This window comes from Aedes albopictus, chromosome 2, assembly GCF_035046485.1.
Source record: "Aedes albopictus strain Foshan chromosome 2, AalbF5, whole genome shotgun sequence".
Taxonomy (NCBI): Eukaryota; Metazoa; Arthropoda; class Insecta; order Diptera; family Culicidae; genus Aedes; species Aedes albopictus.
This window is the reverse complement of record NC_085137.1, coordinates 190,377,123-190,400,567: the sequence shown is the minus strand read 5'-3', so window position 1 is coordinate 190,400,567 and position 23,445 is coordinate 190,377,123. Positions and strand designations below refer to the sequence as shown.

Here is a 23,445-nt window from a genome sequence, read left to right as displayed (position 1 = left end):
CTCTGAACCCGATACAACGTCGGTCCAAAAAATAGCACTACTACAAATGAAGCAAATAACGCTGCGCGTTCTCTTTCGTCATTCACATCGTCCACCGCTGCGATGTCGTGCATCGGCTCTCAGTGGTCTGCTCGATGAGTACCAGCATTTTTGTTCGGTTTTCGCCCGTCGTGCATATAAGGGTGTCCAAACAACACAACTTTGCAGTTCATACACACAAAATATTATTTCATAATTTAATTCAACATTTCATCCTAACTACTGCAATACCCACTACAAATATGTTTACCAAAAATCCATTTCATGACACCACAAATCATATTGCTTATCGGACTTTTGATGTTTAAGCCTCAAATTCTAAAAAAGCTGCCATTTTGTATTTTGAGCCACCATTTCGGATTGAGGAATGAGTAATCTTGAAAATTCTGGTCACCATTTTTGGACTCCCCAGACATCTCCCCCATATCATCCCCCATACCCATATTGCATGGTTTTGGAGCCTAAAACTCCATTAACAAGCCGCTAAATTGAAATTGGAGCCGCCATCTTAGATTTAGGACCGCTATTTTGAATATTCTGGTCACCATTTTTAGACTCCCCATTTCCCCACACCAAATATACACAAATCGCATGGTTTGGAGCCTAAAACTTCATTAACAGCGCCATATTGAATTTGGTGCCACCATCTTGGATTTTAGATCACCATCTTGGGCATTCTGGTCGCCATTTTTGTCTCTAGACATCTTTCCCATACCACATATACGCATATTGCATGGTTTTGAAGCCTAAAACTTCATTGAACAGCCGCCGTTTTAAACTCTCAGCCGCCAACTTGGATTTTGAACCGCCATCTTGGATATTTTGGTCGTCATTTTTGAACACCAGACGTCTTCCCCATACCAAATATACCCATATTTCATGGTTTTTAAGCCTAAAACTCTATTAATTAGCCGCCATCTTGAATTTTGTGCTGCATTCTTGAAATTAGGATGCCATCTTGAATTTCCAGCTGACATCGTGGGATTTTTGGTCTCCTGTGTTTATTTCCGCACAACATTCGTCAACCATGCTAAAAGATACAACAATCAGCACAGTTTGATGTGTCGCATGATAGGGTTCAGTTCTACCGGTGCTGGTCCGGATCACTGAAATGGTCATAAATCCGGAACGCCTCAACCGATCCAAACCATTTTTAATAGCAAACAATGCAGTGAAATTCTTGTTCGAATCGACCAATGGAAAGTGACTTAAAAGTGAGTGACCGTCGGTGTACATTCATTCATACACACACACACACATACAGGCATGATCTAAATTCGTCGAACTGAGTTAATTGGTATGTGTGACTTGACCCTCCGAGCCTTCTATCGAAAATTGTTTTTTATTGAGTGAATATATAGCCTTTCAGTACACTTCGGTGTATGAGAAGGGCAAAAACGAGTTGGGATTTATGATAAGACAATTGCGCTCATCATGATTCGAACTTTTTATCACAATTTCCTCTATTCTCAAATATAGGAGGAATAAACATTACTTAAAGAAAAACGCTTATCAAAAGAATTGTTCTGGAAGCACTACTGGAAAAATCCTGCATTATTCCATAGGAATCTTAATAGGATTCCCCGGAAAATTTACTGATGCAACTGCTGGAGCAATTTCCGAAAAAAAATCCTGAAAGGAATTTCTGTAAAAATCCATAAAACAAATTCTGCAGGAATCCTAGCTGAAATTTTTGAAGAAAACCTCGGAATACTGGAAGAATCCCCGGAGGAATTTCTAAATGGATTTTTGTAGGAATTCCAAAATTAATATCGGAAGAAATTTCTGTGGAAATCTAAAGCCGAATTCCTGTATAAATCTGTGGAGCAATTTGAATAAAAACATCACTGGAGGAATATATGCTGAAAGCCAAGGGAAACGTTGAAGAAATCTTTTTTTGATTTCTGAAGAAATTTCAGGAGGAATATCTGAAGATTATTTTGGGAATCATCTGGTGGAATTCCTAAAAGCATCCCCTCACATACTTTTAGATTTTTTTTCTGGAGAAATCACTTTTAATATTATTAGATTATATTTCAAATGAATTCCTGCAAGAATCAGCAAACGTATATCTGAAAGAATTAATAGAGAAACATCTGGAGAAACATATGGATAAAACTCTGTAAACAGTTCAAGAAATCTCTGCATGAATTTCTGCATGAATAACTGAAGAAATTCCTTCTGCAGTCACTGAAAGAAATCATGAAAAAATCTTTGGACAAATCGTGAATATTCGATGGAATCCATGTGGGAGTAGAACTTCTAAAGAAAACGCAGAAGGATTTTCGGAAAGAGTTTTTGTGAAAATCTCTCAAGAATGAAGGATTTTCTAAAAAAAAAGTATTTACTAGAAGATTTTCTGAAGAAAGGGATCTATGAAAGATTATCTGAATTAAAAAAATCTTGAAGAAAAAAATGAGGAATATTTGAAGGAAATTCTCAAATAATCATATTTCTAAAGGAACTGCTGGAATAATTGCTGAAAAATTGCTTGAGAGATTTTTAAATCTGTATTAACGAGATTTTTAGCCCTGGGCTAGTTCATCTCGGGACCCACGCTTTACTTCCCTTCCCAAGCAAGAACTCACATTTTATGAGTTTGTCGGGAGTGGGATTCGATCCCAGGTCCTCGGCGTGATAATCAAGTATTCTAACCATCCAACCAGATCTGCTCCACCACGCTTAAGAGATTAAATGGAGTAATTTCTATTTAAAGGTGTCAATGCCGAAGCAATTTTGGAAGGTTTCCTAGTGGAGTTCGTGAAGAAATTTATGAAGCAATCCCTATGGGATTTTTTATAGCAATCCCTATAGGAATTCATGAGGGAGATTTTAAAGGATTTTCTGGATCCGTGATCGATTTTCTTAAACAATTTCTGTAAGAATTTCTGAAGAAAATTTTGGAGAAAACTCGGAATTTATTTTTTTCTCAAAAATCGAGTAGGGTAATGTACCAGAAATACATTGGAGATTTTTCGGAAAATCCTCGGTAGGATTTCTATGGAAATCCAAGAAAATCTTAGAGGTATACTGGAATACTGTAGAAATTTATGTAAGAGGAAATTCTCGAGAAAATCGTGCCAAATTTTCCAAATCAATCCCTGAATAGATTTCTAAAGGATTTTCTAAAGAGTTTCTTAAAGAAACTCATGAGAAATTTTTTGAGGGTTTTTACAAAGGAATCATTGAAGAATTCCTAGAGAATTTCTGAAGGAGACTCTGAGAATTTCCCATTAATGATTTAAAAAAAAATACCACGAGACATTTCTGAAGGAATGTGTCGAGAAATATCTGAAGGAATTCCTGGAGAAATTTCTATAGAAATGCTTTTTTGGTAGCATACCTGCATGGATTTCTGGAAAATTCTCTGGAAGATTTTCTGAAAGAATTCAACGAAGAACCTTAGAGAAAGTTTTTCAAAAGTAGATCGGAGATATCCTAACAAAATATTTGAAGAATTTCCTAGAGGAATCTTTAGACTAATTACTCAAGAAATTCCTGGAAAACTTTCTAAAATGTTTTCTGGAGAAATCTTTGACGAAATTATGTTAAATAAATGTTGGAATAAATTCACAAAAAAACAAATCTAAAGAAATTCTTTGAGGAATTTCTGAAATGGATGGATTTCTGAAGGAATCCCTAAAGAACTTTCTAAAGAAACTCATTGTAAATATTTTTAGAAAATTTTATAAAGGAATCCTAAGCGAATTTTCTGGGCGAATCTCTAGAGAATTTCTGAAGGAGACTCTAAGATGTTTTCCATTGAAGATTTTCTAAAAAAAATCCAGGAGAAATGTTTGAAGAAATGTCTAGAGAAATATCTTGAAGAAATCCATGTTTAAAATTAAAAAAAAAAAACAAGAAAGATTAAAAAAAAAATTTGCTGTAGGGTTTCCAAAAAATCCCTGGAAAACTTTCTGAAAAATCCAATGAAAACCCTAAAATAAAATAAAAAAAAAGATAAAAATTTTCTAACTGAATACTTGAAGAAGTTGCTAGAGGAATCTTTAGACTAATTACAGAGGAAATTTCTGGAAAACTGAAAGGCTTTCAGAACTTTGTAGAGGAATCTTTAAGGCTTTTTACGGCATCATCAGCATCGGAAGCCATGTTGGATATGTGGCTCAAAATTTCAATGTGATAATTCTCAGCCACGAAAGCAAATATTCGTATGAAAAAGTATCATCCCATAAGAGAAACGTGCCTCTGGAGCCGACCTACTGGTACCTGACCATCCTATATGCTCACTCACAGTGATTGCGATGATACTTTTTCAGCAGCGTCACTACAGAATTAACAGCTTTTTATCACTTCAAAAACGTGAGGCAAACAATCATTAAAAATCAAAAAGTCAATAATGGTTCGTTTGAAAGCTTAGTGATGCAACATAATACCTTAATGAAATCCTTGTAGAGTTTTAGGAATGAATGTTAAAATAAAAGTATAAAATGTTTTCGAAAGAAATTCTTCGAGAAATTTCTGAAAGAATCCCAAGAAGAACTTCTGAATCCCTGGTAAAGTTCCTGAAGAAATGTGTGGTAAAATTTCAGAAGCAATATATTCAAGATTTTCCAAGATTTTTCGAAAAAATTCTGATGGAATCCCTGAAGAAATTTTCAAAATAAATGAGAAATGCATGAGGAAATTTCACCAATAATCCTTGAAAAAATGTCCATAGAGTGATATTTGATTCAGTTTTTGGAAGATTCTCCGAAGCAAATTATGAAACTATTGAATATCTCAAAAGGTGGGGAAAATCAACACGATTGCAATAAAATCAATAAAAAAATGCGGTGTTGCAAAAACTCAACAGTAGTCAAACCACCAATACTTACAGTGTCAATACAACGTCCGGAAACCACTGGTTTCTGAAAAAAGTATCTTAAGGAATTTCTAAACAAAATTGTTGCAAAATTGGAATTCTTTGTGAAAATTCTAGAGGAATCCCAATGGAATTTCTATGTTTATTTCAGAATGAATCCTAAGAAGATAACCCGTTAAAAATCCCCAAGAATCTCTTAAGGAATTTCTAAAGGGATCCCTGGAAAAGTTTCTATAATAATATCCAGAGGCATTTTTAACCTTCCTTATGCATTAGGGTATTTTTTAACCCAAAACGTGCACTACGTAAGCAAGCTGCTATCAACATAACTTAACTGGATATTTGAAGGTCTGCCTGGAATATTTCTTTTCTTTCGAGGAATATAAAAGTCAAGTTTTGTTTTTCTCTTAAGCGAATTTTATTGTAACCAGCCTAAGAAACCTGATCTAACATATGTAAAGCCCTGTTTTCACTAAAAATTGAAATTGTTATTATACTTTTATAACAATGTTAATAGCGTGCTTATTGTGTTTCCTTATTTATCAAAAATGAAAACCAAACAATTTGCAAAAAAAATGCTAAATTGGCAAAAATAGTCACACGTGGAAAAATACAATTACTATAGTAAATCCAACAAACATTTCGGTTTAAATTCAACAAAACGCGTGTAGGCGCAAAAATGACAATCACTTCTGCTAAGCCTGTCCCTACGTTTTAGGGGGTTGTCTTTGACGGGGTTAGAATAAGGAGGTCACTGCAGAAGATCTAAGAGAGGGATCGGTAAATAGGAAATAGGCGAATTGGGGTGCCTTAGAGGGGGAGTAATAGAGAGCCCTAGCGTAAAATGGCTTCCTGAGGGGTTTCAGGTGTTTCAGAAAGTTTCAAGAGTGTACCCTCAGAAACACCATGGATAGGGACTTATCACTATAGGGGCTTAAAAGGGATTAAAGCAGATTCATGAGGTTTCCAGAGGTATTTCAGGGACACTCATATATTTTCAAGGAAGATTAGGGAAGTTTAGGACGTGTTTAGGAAGTGTTAACGAGTATTCAAAATCATTCCAAGGAAATTTCAACGGGGTTTCAGAGTGCTCCAGGGCAATTCAAGTTTTGGGGCATTTCAGGGAGTTTCAGAAAGTTTCAAGAGTGTTTTAGGAGGTTTCACATGGTTTCATGATGCTTCGAGAGCATTAAAATGGGATTCAAGAGAATTTCAAGGAAGTTTCGGAAAAGAGATTACAGAGGGGTTTCACAGGATGTCATGTCAGGGTGTTTCAGGATTATTTCATGTTTTTTGGGGCTTTTCATGGGAGTTTTCAGAGCATTTCAAGAGGAAGCTTCAAGAAAAGGCTTCTAGGGAGGCTTGAAGATGAGGCTCAATTTCTGAGTAGTTTTAGAGGGCTTCAGGGCGGTTCAGGAACTTTTCATGTTTTAAGGGGCGTTTCAAGGAGGTAAAGAGACATTTAGGGAAGCGTTTCGGATGTTTCGATAGTATTAAGAGGGCTTCGGGCGAGTCCCAGAGAAGTTAAGGGGAGGGATTCCAGCAAGTTTCAAGGAGATTTCTAGGGGTTCCAGGACCAGGGGTACAAAACTCTCATCAAACGGCCTTGAAACCCAGACTGCAACTCTTTGAAACGCTCATGAAACCCACAGGAACCCCTTCGAAACCTCTTTGGAGCACACTGAAATTCCCTCAAACTCCCTTGAAATCCCATTAAACATTTTAAAGTTGCCTTGTGCTCCTGAAACCATTTTAGAAGTTTCGGAAACTCCCTCGTAAGCCTGGTATTTCTTGAAGCCTCTCTGTAATCCTTTTATACGCTTTTTTTACTCTCTGGAATCTCCCTGATCCTCTTAGGGGCTGTCCATAAACCAAGTGATCATTTTTTCTGAAATTTTCAACTCTCCTCCTCCTGCATGGTCATTGGTTCATGCAAAAAAATGCATGGATCATAGTCTTTGCCTTAACCACTTGTGACCACGTGATTTATGGTCGGCCTCTTTGAAATTCTTCTGAACCCACTTGAAAAGCCCATGAAGGAATCCTGAAACCCCTGACGCAAGTCTGAACCCCTCTGAAACGTCCCTAAAAATATATGAAACCACCTGAAACTCTCCTAAATCCCCCTGGATCACCCCTGAAACACCTCTGGAACCCCATGGAACCATCTGAAACCTAACTAAGATCCCTCATTAGAAGCACTGACACAAAATTGTTGAACTTTATGCACTCCAACGTGTGTTTCCTGTATAGTATTTGATCATTCTGTGACGCTGTAAAATATGATATACCATTTAATCACTTTCCTATCCCACTGTGCACCAAAGCAGTGTCCGGTTTACGGTGGGAAATATCGTCTCGTGAGATACTAGTTACATTAGATGATACGAATCGACGAGCACTGTCCGGTGCCGCCACCTTCTCGCGCAATAGATCACCACCACCGGCGGTGGTGGTGGTGATGGTGGCTGCGAAGGCGGCAGAGGATCAAAGAAATGAGGCGTCCGGCTCATTTCGGGCTGATAGTCTCGCTCGCCGATTATCAGCCTAATGAAGATGAATAGTGCAAACTCCTGTTGCTGTGTGGCGGTTCGTCATGGAGTGATGTGGACGAATGAACCGACCGACCGTCTTTTCTTTTGCGGCGTGGCGTGTGATTACTTGCTGTTACCTATGGTCGCTCTTTGTCTCCTCCTGGTGGTGTGTCCGTCCGATGAGCCCAAAAGTTGACGATGTATTCTTGGAGTGTGGCTAAATATGACCTTTCGCCGGTTGCCTCTATGACAGACTAATGTGCGTTAATTTTCCGCACTGATCCCTGACCTTTTTTGTTGACCATTTTTGCGGCGTATGAATAGAACGCTGTCCCCCATGGATTGGCGGGCGGCACCATGTATTCCCCACACACAACAAAAGGAGAATGTTTTGACGGAAAGAGGTTTACTATCAGTCGCCGTCCCTTCCATGGACGCTGCTGGGGGCTGCGATGACGACAGTCAGTCGGTCAGTCGCCGGGTTTTGCGATCAAATTAATATGACCAACCACGGAAGATACACCACCAACCCCATTGTACCGACGTAATCCATAAACAAGTGTCAATCATCCTGAAGGACATTGATTGACAGGATTATGTATTGATTTTTGCATCAAGTGGAAGAGATTTTATGTTGGTCGATATTTAGATTTATAATTGCAATCTCCGATGATGAGCATTTTAGCACGAATCTGGTGATTGCATGGGTTATTAATAGAAATAATCAGCATATCAATATATGGCAACTTGAAGTAGTGTGGTTTAAGGGTTGCGTTGAACAACGATTGCCCAGGGTTTATGTTCATATTTCCACTGTCGTAAACATTTGGGTATTAAGCAAACTATGCTATCAGCGTCTGAGTTCGGTTTCAGCTCGGTTCAGGAAGATCTTCTCTTAGTTAAAATTCTATTGACTTGCTCACACGGAGAAACTAAAACATTAAAATTAGGTAATTTTAAACTCAATTTTAAGTTCTTTTTCATCTCCCTTTTCATGCGCTCTCTCTATTGTTGTTAGAAAGTGAAGAGAGAAACAGCCCAAAAAGGTTGTGAGCCCAGTAAGAAAAAATGTTATTTCTCCAAGATTTTTTCAGAAGAATAGTGAAGATGAACACCGAAAATGGATCATCTGATCGTCAAGCAGCAAGCCCCATATCCAAACCGTTCCCCCCCAAAGCAGAGAAACGGCGCAACCGAGGCAAGGTCAGCAAAACAGCCGAAGGGACCGAAGTCCAAGCGATGCAGTAAGTACGAGCACATTGCCAGGGAGTGATTCGGGCGCTTCGGATCATTTCACGAAAAATTGGGACCTACTGATTGATGACCAGGTGGCGAGCAGTGTGGTTATGGCGGCCGACAAAGAACCGATAAACATCGTAGCTACCGGTTCCGCGTGTTTGAAGCCGAAGTGTTGGCCTGAAAATCCCATCGCTGTCAACAACGTGAAGCTCACCCCTACGATGTCCCACAATTTGCTATCGGTAAGTCAGATTGTACGACGCGGCCACGATGTGAAGTTCACCAATCAGTCCCGGAAGGAGAGATAATCGCAACCGAAAGCCACGACGTGAAGAACGGATTGTTCGTGTTCCAGGGATACAAAGACCGCAGAGCGCTGTCACTCGCGTCCCCACCCGAAAATCTGAATATCTGGCATAAACGGATGGGCCACCTCAACGTGCACACTGCACAGTCTCAGTAAATTGAAGAATGGTCTGGTCTCTGGGATGCACTTTAAGGAATTGTCTATGAGACACTGCGTGAATTGTGGCAAAGGAAAGCAGTCTCGTCTACCTTTCCCCAAGAAGCGTCGGCGAACGAACTAGGTCCTGTAAGTAGCCCACACGAACGTATGTGGCCCCAATGAAAAAGCTTCACTAGGTGGAAGCAGATACTACGTGTCACTCACCGATGACAAGACGACGGGGATATCCATCTACTTTCTCCAGCAGAAATCCGAAATCGAGCTGTTGAATGCATTCAACCCAACTTCAACCAGTTTCACAGCCTCGCGGAGAGGTGGAGTATGGTCCCGAGATCGCTGCTGCAGAACAGCGGCCTGGATGAAGAAGTCCCTGTCCACGCACCGAACCGTACGGATAGAAACAGTCCACTCGCGTTTGGAATGGGAAGGTGAATTCCGTTTTCAAGGCCATGGAGTTTGACCAGTCCAAGTTGGATCCGTGGCTTTACATCCGCAGGAGAAACGGCAAGACTGCGTACATCCTCATTTACGTCGATGATTTGCTGATCGTTACGCAGACAGAGGTGGAGTTTAATTCTACCTTGAAGAGTCTCCAAGCTTCACCGTGTCAAATATCGATGATATTCGTCACTTCCTGGGAATCGAGGTGGAGAAGGACAAAGCCGGGTACAACTTGAACCAAGCAGCGTATATCCGAAAGCTCGTTCGATGATTAACGTGGAGAATGCGAAACCATCGAAGACCCCTCTGGACCCAGGCTACTTCCAGCACAATGAGTCAATGGACCAGCTACCAAACAACAAGGACTATCTGAGTCTGATCGGTGGTCTGCTGTACGTAGCGGTTCAGACGAGGCCGGATATCGCTGTCAGTACGTCCATCCTGATGCAGAAATCGAGCTGTCCAAAACAAGATTGGAATAAGGCGAAACGGGTTCTGCGCTACTTGTCTAGATCAAGCGACCACAAGCTGCAACTAGGTTCTACTGAGGACGGACTACAGATGTTCGTTCGATGCTGACTGGGTGGGAAACTACCGCGATCGGAAATCAAACTCCGGTCACCTGCTGTTATTTGGCGGCGGCGTCGTTGCGTGGGGATCCCGAAAGCAAAATTACGTAGCCCTGAGTTTCACCGAAACGAAATTCGTTGCCCCATCCGAAGGACGCCAAGAGCTTTTCTGAAAACTCTTACGCAGTTTTGCGCACCGTCCATCGTTGCTTTATACTGTCTAGTCAGCTTGCCAGGAAAGCCGTTTTCGTCCATGATTCTCCATAGCTCTGTGCGGTCGATACTGTCGAATGCCGCTTGAAATCGATGAACAGGTGATGCGTTGGGACCTGGTATTCACGGCATTTCTGGAGGATTTGCCGTACGGTAAAGATCTGGTCCGTTGTCGATCGGCCGTCGATGAAACCAGCATGATACCTTCCCACGAACTCATTCGTTTAAGGCGACAGACGACGAAAGATGATCTGGAATTGCACTTTTTTCATTTTTTTTTTTGTAAGCAGCATTCGAATTAGTGATCACTCTGAAGTTCTCACATTCCAAATGATCGCCTTTCTTGTGAATGGGGTAAATTACCTCTTCCTTCCACCCCTCCGGTAGCTGGTGGGTTTCCCAGATCCTGACTATGAACCGGTGCAGACAGGTGGCCAACTTCCCATCTTGATAAGTTCAGCTGTGATACCACCTTACTAGACACTTTGTTGTTTTTGATCTGGTGGATAGTCTTCGTCGAGGGTGGTGTTTTTAAAGTGCGCCCAGGAGATAATAGTTCACCTGAGCTGAAATGTTCAACTTTGCATATTTTCGCCTTAAATAAAAATGTAAAACTTTTAAAGTAGTTTCTAAAAGCTTGCTTTCGAATGACGTATCAGACGTAGATATATTGGTTGCAAAACTATTAAATGATGCCACATTAAAAAATTCAAATTTTTCCCATACAAACCGTTCCATACAAAAAAAGTTTCGCTGAGTTTCGCTTCGGGACTGCTTCTATGTCTTTGTGTAGGATCCCTGGGAGTCATTGAACTCAAATTTAGCTGCTACTAGCTGCTATTCTGCAATTCCAATCATATTGTCGGCGATGATTGAGATATTGCTATATAAAATCACCCTATTGGCCATTTAGGCCTCACCTTTTCAAAAATGTTCTCTGATTCTCACGTCCACCCCCATATTTTGATTGGCATCCTAAAAGGAGTAACTGGTCAAAATTTCAGCCAAATCCATTGAAATTAAGAGGTGCATCAAATCAATTTTGTGTTTTTCGACTATTTTTGAACTTCAAAAAATCATAACTACACTAAAACTTGTCAAAACTTAATTCTTTTGGCAGAAATTGAAAGCTATACTTGTTTGCTACAACTTCTCCGAACAACGTGTGCCAATAAAATTGAAGGAAACATGTGTAATTATCACATTTGTAATCAGAAAAACCTTAAAAAGTTGATTATTTGATAGATTTCGTTCTGGAACACCCTAATAAACGTAATAAGCTGGATTTTTCAAAACGGCATCATATTCTCCAATGTTTTTTGGTTATTTGCTTCTTTGACACCAATGCTGTAAAAGTTGAGCAAAAATTACTAAAATTCGTGAAAGCCAAATGTGGCCAAAAAACTAGCTTTTCGGGTGCAATCACGCTTTGGCGCGCAAAATGTGACATCGTGTCAGTACTGATATGATAGCCAATACCTGTCATCACGCTTGTTTGTTATCACCCGTGGTAGGGGGTAGCCAAGGCAAACTACAAGGAAGCAAAGCTACTATGTTCAGTACAATTTCGCGCCACAGCGTGATTGCCTCCAAAAAGCTAGTTTTTAGACCACATTTGGCTTTCCCGAATTTTAATATTTTTTGCTCAACTCCTACAGCATTGGTGACAGAGAAGCAAATAACCAAAAAATATAAGAGAATATGATGCCGTTTTAAAATATTAAACTTATTACGTATATTAGGGTGTTCCAGAACAAAATCTATCAAAAAATCAACTTTTTAATGTTTTTCTGATTACAAATGTGATAATTACACATGTTTCCTTCAATTTTATTGGCACACGTTGTTCGGAGAAGTTGTAGCAAACAAGTATAGCATTCAATTTCTGCCGAAAGAATTAAGTTTTGACAAGTTTTAGTGTAGTTATGATTTTTTGAAGTTCAAAAATAGTCGAAAAACACAAAATTGATTTGATGCACCTCTTAATTTCAATGTATTTGGCTGAATTTTTGACCAGTTGCTTCTTTTAGGATGCCAATCAAAATATGGGGGACTTGAGAATCAGAGAACATTTTTGAAAAGGTGGACAGACCTATTAAATATCTCTGAGGAAACATTTGGTGGTCATGGCCACTTTCATCGGTAGATCAATCATAGTGCAGTCAAAATCTGGTCTTGGATCTCTTAGCGAAGCGTGTTTTTACGAATTGGGATCTATTTTGTAAATAGGAACAGAAATCCTGAAAAGCCTAAAAGCATGCAATGTCCTTGTAATTTCATACTGTTTGAAACTGTCGTGTTGTAACAACCTGTTCAACATGTTTTTCATATTTTTTAGGCATAAACCCTACGAATAGGAATTAGCCTCTGAAGCGTGCACAGTGAGAATGTTGACCACTCCCAGTCAATTATTCAGTTGATTCATTGTGCAACTGTCATTGGTTCGAGTCAATCACGGAGTAGCAACCATAGATATGTGCAGTCAGTCTAAGCTAAGCTAAGCATAAACCCTACGAATAGGAGCAAAACATTATAAAATTGACGCAAAAATATTTTTGGCCACCTGTTTGTATGGAGCCGCCCCATAGTGCTGCGGCCCGCGGGCCGCATGCGGCCCTCCAAGCCTTCAGATGCGGCCCGCGGAGTACTTTAAGACGAATCGAAATTTTTAACGTTTATTCGAAATAACTCGTTAAATCTTGTACCGACTTTTCGAAGGAAAAAAAACTCGTTAAATTTAATTAAGATATCAAAGAAAAAAAAATGCTGATCAATTTTAACAGTGTTGAACACAAATTAAATAAAAAAAAAGAACAATCCTTCCTGGTAAGATTCGAAATTGCAACTCCGAAATATTTCGGCATTTCAGCAAAGTCACGAAGCCAGCTTATAGTTATTTATAAGTGGTACGAATCAAATGAAAATTTGTTAAAAATGTAATCTTGAATCATTTAAAAATTAGTTGCAGTTTTTAAGCGCAGTCAATGCTACGCTGAGAAAATATTTCACATTTCGCCTTTCCGAAGAACATAAAAACACAAAGCACGAAGTTTTTGACAAAATTATCTACAAATCTACAAATCTCTTGAAGAAAAAAATCTCAGGCGAGATTCATAAAGCGTCTCCAGTGCCCTTTTGGAGAAACTTTTGGATATATTTTTGGAGAAACTCCAGGAAACACTATTGGAGAAAAAATATAAGCAACTCTAAGCGAAATATACGATGAAACTCAAATCATCCTGAACAAAATAAACATGAAGAAACTCAATGAGAAAGTTGTGGCGATACTGCATGGAAATTATAGGAGCATCTCCGATAAAAATGTTCTGGTGCCACTCTAACAGAAATTTCTTAAACAACTTCAGAATAAATTCCTTGAGCAACAAAAAGAGAATTTTCAGGAGTAAATACAAACAAGATTCCAGAACCAACTGCATCAAGACACAAAAAATGCTTAGAACGCCTGAGGAAAATTTGAACAATAAATTATGCAGCAACTTTGGAAGATATTGTTGAAGAAACTTCCGGAAACAATTGTTAAAAACCTAATTTTTGAAGAAACTTAATGATGAAGTATTTCATCAACTTTAGAAGAGACTTATGGAAAGAATTCACTTAAATCTTCTAGAAACTCCTGGAATATTTTTGGGAAAAATCCGGAAGCTATTCTAGGAAAAATTCTTGGAAACGATTATTGAGGAATTCCTGAAGTAACTTCAGGGCAGTTCCAAAGGAAAATCTAAGAGGAGTTCTTGGAGGTGTTCCAAGAGAATTCTAGAAAAACTTAAAGAAACTTCAAGAAATTTCTCGAAAGCCTTTTGGAGCAACTTCACAAGAAATTTGAGGAGAAAATCCAGCAAACCTTTTTGGAGCGATTCAAAAGACATTCTTGTAAAACCTGCTTGACAAGTTCTCGAAGTGGCTTCAAGGCAATTCTAGGGGCAAATTGTTTGTTTGAATTTCAATTTGAAGCTCAAACGTTTTTCTCAACCAAACTTATGAATCTAATATGAACTCCACGAAGGGCGATTGATTATAAAGTTTGACCTTTACACAAGTTCTGAACAGTTAAGATTTTTAATAAATATGCTTTACAATTGTTCTTTTTGTTGTTTTTATGCATCGATGCTTTATGCGGCTCGGAGATCCATCCCGAATTGCAAATTTGGCCCGCGGTATCCTTCAGCCTGAGCACCACTGATAGTATTTCTACGGTTTTACTTAAGACCTGAGTGCGAATCTATTCATGATTTCGACATCAGCTTATAAGGAACTCTCTTGAAAAGTTGACCGACTTTGTAATGAGTTGTCTAAAAAATCTGGAAGTAATTTACCAAAAAGCCAATGTTTTGAAATAATGCTTCCAAATATCTTGCATGGATTGCTGTCCAGAAATTCAGTAATAATCTTGGGATAAATTCTATAAAAATCATACTATAAATCATCGAACAGTAAACGCCAAACTTCGTCAAAGTTCTCATTAGAAATCCTCCTAAAACTACCCCTGCTTTGGCTGGTATTTTACTATGAATTCGCTCAATATCTTCCTCAACATTCCGGATCAGCCAGTCATGTATACCGAGCACCTCTGGGGGTGCATATGCCAGTGTAAAAGATCTCTATAGGGGGGGTGGGGGTAAGACGGACATGTTTAGGAAACACTATATTTTGTTAGTGTAAACAATGCGATAAGTAAAATTTTATCTCCATACTATTTACTTCAACTAAGATTCTTTACAGTCTGCAAGCCGATTTTGTAATAAAATTTGATTTTTCATGACTTTTGAGATAAGTAATAAGTGTACTCCAAATGTATGTTTTTCAACAGTGTGGGTTAGACGGACCGGTAGGGTGGGTAAGATGGACAGGTTTGGAAAATTAGCTAATACGCCATTGATTGTGTTGAATGATGATTATGGCCGTTTATAATCGTTAGATCAATCATAGTAGTATCTAAATTTGGCTTTGAATCCCTTAGCGAAGCGTGTTTTTTTTTAATTAAGACGTATTTTCTAAATTGGAAGCCTCCATACACTGATAAACGCCTAACAGTATGCAATGCTCTGGCAATTTAACGAAGTTCAAAATGTTCTAACAACAAAAAATCTAATATAATGATTTTTTAAACTAAAAATCAATATGAAATACTTTACACGGCTTCCATGATCATTTTTGTACTCCATAGATTTCAATCTGTCAGCAATGTGTGGGTTTTAATGTGTTTCTTATGGCACTATCAAAGTAACCCCAACACTGTCCGTCTTACCCACCCTCAAGGCGGACCGTCTTACCCCCACACAACGCAAAATATTCATTTCACCACCGTTATTCATAATCCATGAAATTTACCTGAATTTCGTTGTGTATAGGACGGAACAGTTTAAAACAACTGGGAAACTCAAAATAAAATGTGATAGCTTAGCAATTTAATGTTGAAAAAGCTTATTTATTGACGCCCCAAAGTTACATTCCATCACAAAAGCGTGTAGCCAGGTAAATAAATGTTTATTTCTTACACTTTTGACATATTTATTCTTTCATGGAGTGGTTTAATAATCATCAACTGATGAGAAAATACAGTTAATCTAGAAAGAAAGCCAAATTTCAGCTTCTTAGTGACTGAACTAGTCAGTGGTCCGTCTTACCCACCCGGTCCGTCTTACCCCCATCCCCCTACTGGGTTGCTGCTCGCTTTCGCTTTCACCGCTTTAAAAATGATATTGCATTATGTGACAATGATAAAGAGGTGCACCTTGGAACAATTTATCTTCAAAAAGTGTACCGCGAACCAGAAGGTCTGAAAACCCCTGTTCTAAAGCATTGAATCAATTTCCATTCAAATAACGTTACTTAAATGGAGGGACTTTAATGAAGTTTACCTAAATGGATTTTACTTAAATGAACAGGTATGCGGGTACTCCCGATGACATTGAGAAAACTGCAGTTCCACGTTCAGTGCTTCCAATTGCAAGTCGCTTTCGTCGTCGCAAATTGTATCGATTCCAAGATAGTTAATCGATAAATTATCGCCGATAATTTATCGCCAACTAGATATGATTTCGATAATTTATCGTTAACGATAAATAGTGCGTTACATTATCGTAATCGTTATCGAGTTTTCGATAAATTATCGAAAATTATCGAGTTAACTGTCGTCAAGTAAACAAAAATCGTTGGGGAGGAGATTTTTCTATTCAGTCAATTATTGTTCCCGTCCGTGAGTATGATAGAATGAACCTTGGCTATGCTACTGAATTAGGCCAAGAAAAGGTTCACAAATTACGTCCAATTTTTGGGGAGGGAACGTCTAGAAAAGTGTGACAGAACGTGTATTAGGTAGAAGACAAAATTGTGACAAAGAAAGGATGGGAGTCTGGAAATTCAGAAAAATGATGGACGTTATATATGAATTTTCCCGAAATAAAAATTGTCAAATCATAGTCAAATAGAAATAAATGCGCATTGCTATCTGTTACGTATCTTACATGTTACCACCATCCGGAAGATAAATGTTCGTTTTTTTTAGAATATCCATTTATTTTATCTATATAGTTTAACATGAAATAGATTAACATGAACCGTAGTTCTTTGAAGGGCTGGCTAATGGTTCTATATACTATTAGGCATCACAATTAATCTATTCATGGCATATTATTTCATCTTCAGCGCAAAAAAAAAAACATTAATTAGGTTTAATACAAACCTTTCAATTCATTAAAAATATCGCAGTAAACTACCTCTAAAATGATTTTTGAGCTTGTTTGTGAACATGATTAAAGTTGTTGAATTCCGTATTTCTGTTGGTAAATTATTGTACGTGATAATTCCATCATGTGTCAACCGCTTCCTTCCATATTCAGTTCTGATTCTGTTCAACTGAAAGTTATTTGATCCTCTCGTGTTATAAGCATGACTTTGTCTAAGAATTTGGTGATTAGAATGTGTTTTATCTAGTGTTGTAATTTTGAAGATGTAGATCATTCTTTTATACTCATGTAAAGCTTGGATGGGTAGAATATTTTTGGCTACTTCTTTCTTCTTTGAAAAGTTACAGTTTTGGGAATGTATAGGGTAATTTAAAGGCGGCTCTTAGTGATTTCCCAGGTAACCACTAAGCATTTAAATAAGCCGTACAGCAGCCCGTATTATGCATTTGAGATGCTTGCTGCCCTACATAAGCAGTTCGAATGCATAACTGCCTTGAAATAGCATAAGCAGTGCTGCTCAAAAGCTTTAGGCTGTAAATTAGCATTTCAACTGCTTGAGGTGTTTTCGTTCGGAAGCATTCAGCTTCCCAACTGCTCTTTAAATGCTAAGAGCAAAGAAGATGGGAGATATGTTATGCATTTCACAGCACATGTTGTCTCTCTTTTATGCTTCTATTTACAAATTTGTGCATCTGATTTGCTTCTTCGTTTTTTCGTCACCAATCCAAGAGCTCAGAAACTTTGCGGCAGCTGAGTTTGATGGAACTTGGCCATCAAAAAATGACTAATTATGATTTCGTAGGAAAATGTGCGCTGATGCCTAGGCAGATGCTGAATAGGTCTTTTTTTTTTTGTCTTTATTTCAGAGACTTTCAGCCCTTGGCTGGTTCGTCTCGCCGAATAGGTGGATGGTTTGGCGGATCCGCGGATCATAAGATTGTTCGAAACAGGAAGAGAAAAATATATGCCACAGATCGAAAAAAAAATGAAATGCTCTACATTCAACGGAATATCTTTTTGAAAACAAGTTTTGGGTGTTCGAACTGAAGCTGTTTTCCAAGCATTCTTTATATTGGGGATACATTGAACGCACGACATCGGTACAGCTGTGGCATCGTGGAGCAGTAGCAATAGATTGAGAAGTAAATATATTTCAGTATCTTCGGATCCTAAGTTCGAACCCAAATCACTACTAAAACAAGCAAAAAAAACACCTATCACCAGTTGGAGTGTGGAAGGATGAGGAAGCGGAGAAGCGGGCTGAGAGATCGAGAAGCAGACGTAAATCTATTTTTGTTTTGTTTTGTTCGACGAGGCGTTACTGACGTTACGCTTCTTTGGCATTTTGTCACAACGTTCCTGAAGGAATAGCACTTAGACAGCCCGTTATTTTGCCAAAACCTGCTGTGGAGTAGCACTAAAGGCGTATATACGGCTAACTAGCATTAAACGCCTTGTCGTGAAGGCAACTATAATGCTGAAGGAGTGCTATCTTAAATGCTTACTGGTTACTTGGGTTGTTTTGCACAAATTTAAGTTTTTGAAGGGCAGTTTTTGGTGCAGCACCCCAAATGCTTATTAAATATTGCAGCTTAGAATGTACGTGGGAGAAGTAAATGTTGAGTAAAATTTTCGGAGGAATAAAGTACGATAACGAATCAAACCGCATATTGGGGATAACTTTTTGATTAGATCGTTAATATGCGGGCGCCAAGATAGTGTTTCATCTAAAATCAAACCTAAATACTTGTACTCACTAACTTGTTCTACAGAAACTTCACCTAGAGTTACGTTTAAATTAGTGTTTACACGGTTTCTCAGGGATCTGAAAACGATTGTTTTGGTTTTAGCTGCATTCAACGATAACATGTTGAACCACGCCGACCAGGGAGTCATCGTCGACCCGGAATGTTTGATCAAGCACCCGCTGCAGTCGACCTGGACGCTCTGGTACCAGGAACCGGACCGCACCAAATCGCGGGAAAACACCCTGAACGGTGACCAGCTTTTCCAAAGTCGAGAGTTTTGGAGTCTGTACAATCACATCAAGAGCCCGGCCGACGACATCAAGGTCGGTAGGGATTACTCTTTGTTCAAGAAGGACATCCGTCCGATGCGGGAAGACGATAGCAACAAGCGCCGCGGCTGGTGGATATGCCACGGTCGTAGCATCAGGAGCTGGACAAGTACTGGCTAGATACGATTCTGGGTCTCATCGAAGAGGCATTCGTAAGGCAATAGTAAGTTTTCAACGATAAAAGGTAAATATTTTTTATTCATGTATACAATACTTTATTTTTTCGATCATTACATTCCATCCAAATTCAAAATCTGGTATACGTAATAGAATAACCGTCTTTCAAATGCTAACATAACAATAATATAATGCAAATATAACACAACCAGTTCTGGGGTTAAGAGGAGGGTTATCAGAGCCGCCAGTCGATACATTATATATGGTTGGAAGAGTGGAGATGCCAACTTCCCTTTAAAACCATTATGTAGAGAATGGTGAACTCTTCTTCTTCACATTCATTGGGGCATCCTCCAATGCGATGGCTTGCACTATATATAATTGTGTAATCTTGATTAAAAAAAATCAAGGTGAGTATAATTATAATGTTTTGCTTGATCGAATCACATTGGGTGGACAGCCCACTGCTATTGGGCTTAGTACCGTGCTACAATGAATGGAGAACTATCATCATCATCATCATCATTCAACGATAACATGTTTTGAGTAAAGTAATCATAAGGTATCGATAAATCCGTTTGCATGTCAATTTGAATATTAGAAATATGTTCTCCGATATAAAAACTAGTCGCATCATCAGCAAACAATCTCAATTTTCCTTTCAAAGGAAGCTTACCCATATCATTTAAATAAAGTAAAAACAATAAAGGACCTAAGCGACTACCCTGTGGCACTCCTATTGAAAAAGGCTTGAGCGAACTACGGTTTCCAAATATTTCAACAAATTGTGACCTACCATTCAAATAGCTACTGATAAGATGACCTGCAGGGCCCATATGGCCGAGGCGGTAAACGCACGGGTATTCAGCATGACCATGCTGAGGGTGACGGGTTCGATTCCCGGTCGGTCCAGGATCTTTTCGTAAAGGAAATTTCCTTGACTTCCTTGGGCATAAAGTATCTTCGTGCCTGCCACACGATATACACATGCAAAATGGTCATTGGCAGAGGAAGCTCTCAGTTAATAACTGTGGAAGTGCTCATAGAACACTAAGCTGAGAAGCAGGCTTTGTCCCAGTGAGGACGTTACGCCAAGAAGAGGAGGAAGATGACCTGCAACGCCTCTAATACCTAATGAATTCAGCTTTGATTTTAAGATTTCGTGATCCATCGTATTGAAAGCTTTGCGTAAATCGATAAACAGCCCACCGACTATCTTCTTCGAATCAAAAGCACTAAGAAATTCATCAACTGACTCTATGCAAGCAGTTTCTGTACTCGAACCTTCCCTAAATCCAAATTGATTGTTGTATAGAATGTTGTTTCGTTTCACAAAAGACATTATTCGTTTAGCAAGTACCTTTTCAAAAATTTTGCTGAAAATAGAAATCGTAGAAATTGGTCTGTAATTTCCTATATCCTCGGGATCACCGCCTTTAAAAATTGGAATGACTCTAGTTGTTTTCAAACAATTTGGGAATTCTCCTTCTGATATGCATTTATTGAAAATTCTGGTTAGAATATTGGAAAATAAATCTCTATTTTTTGCACGTCTTGAGCAGATATTTTATCGGGACCTGGACTTTTATTGGGTGATAATTCTATTATGATATTGTTGATTTCTGCCTCTGACACCGGTTCAAGGAACAAGGATCGTTCGACTGGGTGAATAGTTCTATATTTATTGAAATTTCTGCTACTGTTCAAACTACTAGCTGATTCTAAACCTACACACTTAGTTTCTATTCCGCTGTTCGGTAATTATTTTACCGGAAAAATTCGGTAGATCGAAAAAAATACCGTTTTTCGGTAAAAATTAACAATTTTACAAAAGTTCGGTGATTTGATTACCGAACAGTTTGTGGTTTGATACCTAAATGTCAAATAAATTACCGTACGTACTGCAGAAACTAAAAAATGCAGTATACTGTACGAAAAATTACCGAACAGTTCGTACATCGCACCCTACATTACCGAACAATCAGTAAAGTGGTAGGAAGCGTATACGAAATGTCAAGTTGTGGCAAAAGGAGTTTGCATTTCCATATTTGAAGCGAAGATTTAGTTTTATAAAAGCAACTAGGCGCTTGAAGATGGGTGAAACATCGGGCAAAGCATCGTATTTGCTGGATCGGTGTAAGTATGCATTCAAATATTGAATCTAGCTATCCTCCATTAAAATTATCAACACAACATTCCAGCCGCCAGCAACTTCAACGCCAACTCCAACATGATGAAAATTCACTTCGCATGCATGCTATGTACCCGATCGAGCGGAAATTAGAGCAAAAAAGGAGAAGCTTGTTTATTACAACATATACAACTTTTTCTATAATTACGGTTAATAAAAACAAATAAACTGTACCCTGCATCTTTCATTCTCATAAATACCGAAAAACTGTAAAAATATCCAATAGGAATTGAATACTACCGAAACTACGGTAATTCAAAACTAAGCACTACCGGAGAAATCCGGTAATTTTTGACAGCTTATCGAAAATTCCATTTACCGGACATTCGGTACTGGTTTTGATTACCGAACTGATTACCGAACGTTCAGCTGTTGAGAATTCGGTAAAAAATTACCGAATACTGTAAAAAAATCTAAGTGTGTATGCTTGGTTCGTAGCTCGTTATAATTATCAATAATTGCCAGAAGAGTACTGTTAGGGTTTAAATAATCTGGAATGCTGCTCAAAAACTGCGAAAAGTCAAAGTGAAAGGAATGCTTATTCAGAATGTTTTTCATTAATTGAATACGCTTTACCTTAGTATTTAATTCAAGGCTAGTTAAAATTGGTAAGGTACCCCGGGGCAAGTGAGAATCGGGGGCAAGTGAGACCTATAGCTAGTATTTTTTTAATTATTTATTTTTAAGACTAACATTCTTCACGGAAAACATAGGTATCACAGCTACGGATACTTTGAATAGAAAAAAAGTTATTGTTTCAACCATAAAGGAACCATATACGGTATTGTTGTTCATACGTAATTTTCAATTCACTCGGTAAGATTAACGTGCTCTACTGCATTCGTCGTTTAAAAACAGATTTGTTATTCTACAAATACTTTTTTGGTTTCAGGATAGTATTTGGAGTTCATGCAAATGATTTCAAGCGAAAAAGCTGTATTTTATTTTTATTTATTACATTTAGTTTACTGCTCTCACTTGCACCAGTGCATTTCGCTATCTGGGGCAAGTGGGACCTATGAGAATAAACAAACACAATTTTATGGGTTCATCGCACCTTGTCCAGCCTAAGATGAAATTAGCACGAAAGTCAATAAAAATTGACGCGTTAAGTAATCTACCGTTGAATTATACTTTATTACCTCTATTTTGATGATGAAATTCTTGTAAAAAATGGTAAAACCTTGGGTAAAAAAAAAATGATAAGCATGTATTTTTTATGTTTTTTTTTCTCAATATCTTCCATTTTTTTCACTTAACGCTGCATAATGCATTCTTCTGAGCATTCGAGTATCGTCCATAAAAAAAATTAAAATAGGGAAATGGCCTTTTCAAAATTCATGATTAAAAAAACATTATGTAATGATCGTAAGATTATGTAAGGGAGAAGATAATACTGAAACTCTCGAAATCCCAGATTTACTATTGGTGAGAATCATCAACTATATAATATAGAGACCAAGTTTCGAAATCTTTCGTCTCTTCACTTTACTGCGCTTTTTGTATAAAAAAATCAATTTATTTTGCATGAGCTGCTGGAGTTGATTCAATTTCCCTTAGCGATTTGTTATGTGTTACGTAATTTATGCATGATACCATAAGCCTCTTCTTATTTTAATCTCTAAACAAAGTCATTCATATAAGAGATTTATGATTTATGTTATCTTATTTGTTGCAACTTATATTAAGCCCTTTGAACAAAAACCCTGAATAGGTCCCACTTGCCCCGTGAAACGCAGTAAATGAAGATCTGCTACACTTTTCATTATATGCATAATATATGAAATGTAAAAATTTTGAAACAGTTTTAATGCACGTTAATAAGTACAAATATACCAACAACGTCTTTTGGGTCCATTGTAATTATTAAAGAATTTGTGTTCTGAAACTTTTGACATGACAAAACCAAATTAGCATTTTTTTAGGTCCCACTTGCCCCGGGGTACCTTATATGATCGCTTATATCGTTAAAAATTGTGCTATTTGTGACAGTTACAAACTTATCCACATTGCATATCACGTGATCAAGG

General features: G+C 38.1%; 1 pseudogene; it reads left to right on the top strand.

Moving 5' to 3' along the window:
- The first annotated feature begins 18,897 nt into the window (after positions 1-18,897).
- Positions 18,898-19,604, top strand: LOC134286299 (eukaryotic translation initiation factor 4E1-like; annotated as a pseudogene).
- Positions 19,605-23,445: the final 3,841 nt, after the last annotated feature.